At 38.6% G+C, this 4,091-nt stretch overlaps 1 pseudogene; it reads left to right on the top strand.

Moving 5' to 3' along the window:
• The first annotated feature begins 316 nt into the window (after nt 1-316).
• Nucleotides 317-1,497, top strand: LOC103213271 (annotated as a pseudogene).
• Nucleotides 1,498-4,091: the final 2,594 nt, after the last annotated feature.

The following is a 4,091-nucleotide window of genomic DNA, read 5'->3' as shown; positions in this document are numbered from 1 at the left end:
AAATTTTGAGGAAAAAAATGAAAAGGTCATTTAAAAAAAAAAAAGCTACCATCAATAAAAACATGGCCCAGACCAGTTTCACTGGCAAACTCTACCATTCTAGGAAGAGCTGACACCAATTCTACTCAAACTGTTGAACAACACAGAAAATGATAGAATACTCCTGAAATCATTCCATGAATCAAGCATAAGCCTGATATGAAAAGGAGACAAAGACATCACTAAACAGGAAATTGTAGACAAATATACATCATGAACATTGACGTAAAACTTCTCAACAAGGGTAGCTTGTGCTGTCTCCCTGGTGGAGTTCACCATGCCAAACCACATGGCCAGCCATAATGCCTACTATTTTTTCATGCAAGAGAAGTTCCCAGAATTACAGTGATGAGGCCTTCCTGTCACTCCTGTAGCTGATGTCATCCCTTACTGCTCCGCTGACTGGGCACTCCTGAGGGAGGAAGAAAAGGAAAAATATGTAGAAATGGCTCGAGTGTGGAAAGTCCCTCAGGGAAAGGATTCTGGGCCTTCAGAGAAACAGAAACATATTCCCACACCACTGAGGAGGCCAGGCATGCTTGTACCAAAGCAGAATGTTTCACCCCCAGAGAAGTCAAGTTTGTCTCTAAAAAATGATCACATTCTCCATGGAGGCATTTTTTATTTTTTGAACAATTTTAGCCATGTTCAGCTACCTCCTCATTGTGAACAGTGCTTCCTCCCTTGTGAAATTGCCTGTGTTAAATATTCTCTCCAAGAAGGTATTTTGGCAGATTTCCACAGTTTCATAAATCCTGGTGAAATTCCATGAAGATTTAGGTTTCATTGTCAGGCTGCAAGTGATTCTAGTTACAAGATTCCTATTTCAAGCTTTGAATCTGGGCATGACCAAGCAACTGTGTTACAAAACTTTTATAGATATATTCATCCGAACCCAGGGAACTGGCCATCTATCTACTGCAAGTCTGGTGATAGAACCAGAGTCAACTGGTGTTTGAAGCACATGGCGAAGGCAGCAGAAGTCAGACATCATCTAGAACTTCTTACTGTGGAGAACCTTGTAGTAGGAATCTACCAGGAAAAATTTCTCAAGGAGCCCTCTGAGACCTGGGTTGAGAGCCTCCTAGATGTGGCCATGTGGGATTACTCTAGCAACACAAGGTGCAAGTGGCATGAAGAAAATTATATACTCCTCTGTGCTTTAGCTGTTTGCAAGAAGATCATGTACTGCATCAGTAATTCTTTAGCCACTCTTTTTGGAATCCAACTCACATACGCTCATGTACCACTCCAGGATTATGAGGCCAGTAATAGTGTGAAACCCAAAATTATTTTATTGGATGCAGAATGTTAGCAGAAGCTAAGGGTTGAGAGTGCAGAATTTCCTCATTTCAGCTCTTCTAATCAGGAACAAAGATCCAACATGCCCACTGGTGACCACCCAGCTAGGTTGAAAATTTCTGGCCAAAACAAGTGTTCAGGGAAGAAGATAAAAAGGTATTTAAAAAGGAAAAAAAAAAAGATTCTCAACAAAATATTAGCCAATAGAATCCAACAATATATCAAAAAGTAATATATCATGACCAAGTGGGATTCATACTGGCTATGCAAGGATGGTCCAACATTAGAAAAACAAACAATATAATACACCACATAAATAAAACAAAGGAAAAGAACCATATGATCTTATCAATTGATGCAGAAAAGGCATTTGACAATATCCAACACCCATTCTTGATTAAAATTTTCAGCAAAATAGTAATAAAAGGGAAATTATTCAACATAATTAAGGGTATATATGCAAAACCAATGGACATTATTCTCAACAGAGGGAGACTGGAAACGTTCCACTTGTGAACAGAAACTACACAAGGATGTCCTTTATTACCACTCATATTCAATATTGTATTGAAAGTCCTAGCTAGAGCTATAAGGCAAAAAAGGGGAAATTAAAGTCATCCAAATTTGCAAAGAATGAGTAAAACTATCTCTATTTGAAGATGATATGATCCTATACACAGAAAATCCTACAGACTCAACAACAAAACTATTGGAACTAATAAAGGGATTCAGCAAAGTGGCAGGGTATAAGATCAACATACAAAAATTCAGTCAGAATCCTCTACACTAACTAGGAGACCTCCAAAAAGGAACTCAGGAAAACAAAAACATTTAACATAGGCATCCAGAAGATAAAGTACTTAGGAATAAATTTAACCAGAAACACAAACGAACTTTACAAAGAAAACTACAAAACACTATTTAAACAAACCAATAAAGACTTACATAACTGGAAGAATATACTATGACCATGGATAGGAAGACTTAGCATTGTGGAAATGACAATACTACCCAAAGCAATCTGTGAATATAATGCAAAACTGATGCAGATTCCATCACCATTCTTAAAAGAGACAGAAAAACTAATCACTAACTTCATATGAAAAGGAGAGAGACCCTGGATAAGTAAAGCACTACTAAAGAAGAACAATAAAGTAGAAAGCCTCACACTCCTCAATCTCAAAACTTACTCTACAAATACAGTAGTCAAAACAGCCTGGTATAGGTACAATGATAGACACATAGATCAGTGGAACAGAATTGAGAACCCACCAAAAAATCCATCTATCTATGAACAGTTGATCTTGGTTAATGGGCCAAAACCCAATAACTGTGGAAGAAACAGTCTCTAATAAATGGCGACGGCAAAACTGGACATCCATTTGCAAAATAATGAAACAGGATACATGTCTCTCACCATATACAAATACTAACTCAGGATGAATCAGAGAACAAAATGTAAAACCTAAAACTAAAGAGACCACAAAAGAAAAACTACAGGCAAATACATGGTCCCTAATATATGGCATAAATACACTATCAACCATACCTAAAGATATACTAAAAGTAGAAAACAAACTAAATGACTGGGAACTCCTAAAAAATAAATGTTTATGCATGTCAAAATACTTCATCAAAAGAGTAAAAGGTGAACCTACATATTGGGAAATAAAAAGTCTTAGAAATGATAAATCACACCAGGCACTAATCTTTAAAATGTATAGAACACATCAACACTTCAAAAACAAAAACGCAAACAATCAAATGGCGGTTAAAAAAGACATGAAGAAATGCTTGTGATCAATAGCCGTTGTTGTTGGTTGTTGTCAGGTGCCATCAAGTTCACTCTGACTCATAGCAACCCCACGAACAAAACACTGCCCAGTCCTATGCCAACCTCATAATCCTTCCTATACCTGAGGCCATCATTGTGGCCACTCTGTCAATCCAGCTTATTAAGGGCCTTCCCCTTCTTCACTGACTCTCCACTTTGCCAAGCATGATATACTTCTCCAGGGAATGGTCCCTTCTGACAACATGCCCAAAGTAGGTGAGACAAAGTCTGGCCATTCTCACTTCCAAGGAGCATTTCAGCTGCACTTCCTCCAGGACAGAATTGTTACTTCTTTTGGCAGTCCATGGTACTTTCAGTATTTTTGCCCATACCACAACTCAAAAGCATCAACTGTTCTTCATCTCCTTATTCATTGTCCAGCTTTCACATGCATATGAAGTGTCTAAAAACATCATGGCTTGGGTTAGGCGCATCTTAGTCTTCAAGGAGACATTTTTGATTCAGCACTTTAAAGAGGTCAGATTTGTCTAGTGTGGTATGTCATCTGATGTTTTGACTGCTGCTTCCATTGGTGTTGATTACAGAACCAAGTGTGATGGTTGGAGCTGTGTGTCAACTTGGCTGGACCACAATTCTGTGTAGTTTAAGCAATTGTGATGTGGATTATTCCCATGATGGGATTGGATGTGTATGTTTTGAGCAGCCAATCCATTGACAGGGAGTTTTCATAGTGGTGTGGCCTGCTTCCAATATATTTATGGACATCCTGGGAAAAGAGATACTCTTCTGTGGATCAGGATAAGTGTGCTGCCTACAACTGTCCGTAAATGAACAATCCACCATTCAGACTGGTGATCTTGGATTCATCATTTGTTGGAGTCAACAGCTGGTATACTGCCTGCCAACCTCAAGCTCTTCAGACCCTGCAGGTGCATGAATCAGGAAAAGCCTCCAG

This window comes from Orycteropus afer, unplaced genomic scaffold (assembly GCF_000298275.1).
Source record: "Orycteropus afer afer isolate SDZICR_OR568_19922 unplaced genomic scaffold, OryAfe1.0 scaffold01488, whole genome shotgun sequence".
Classification (NCBI taxonomy): Eukaryota; Metazoa; Chordata; class Mammalia; order Tubulidentata; family Orycteropodidae; genus Orycteropus; species Orycteropus afer.
The sequence above is the reverse complement of the archived record's forward strand: the minus strand, read 5'-3'. Positions and strand labels throughout refer to the sequence as shown.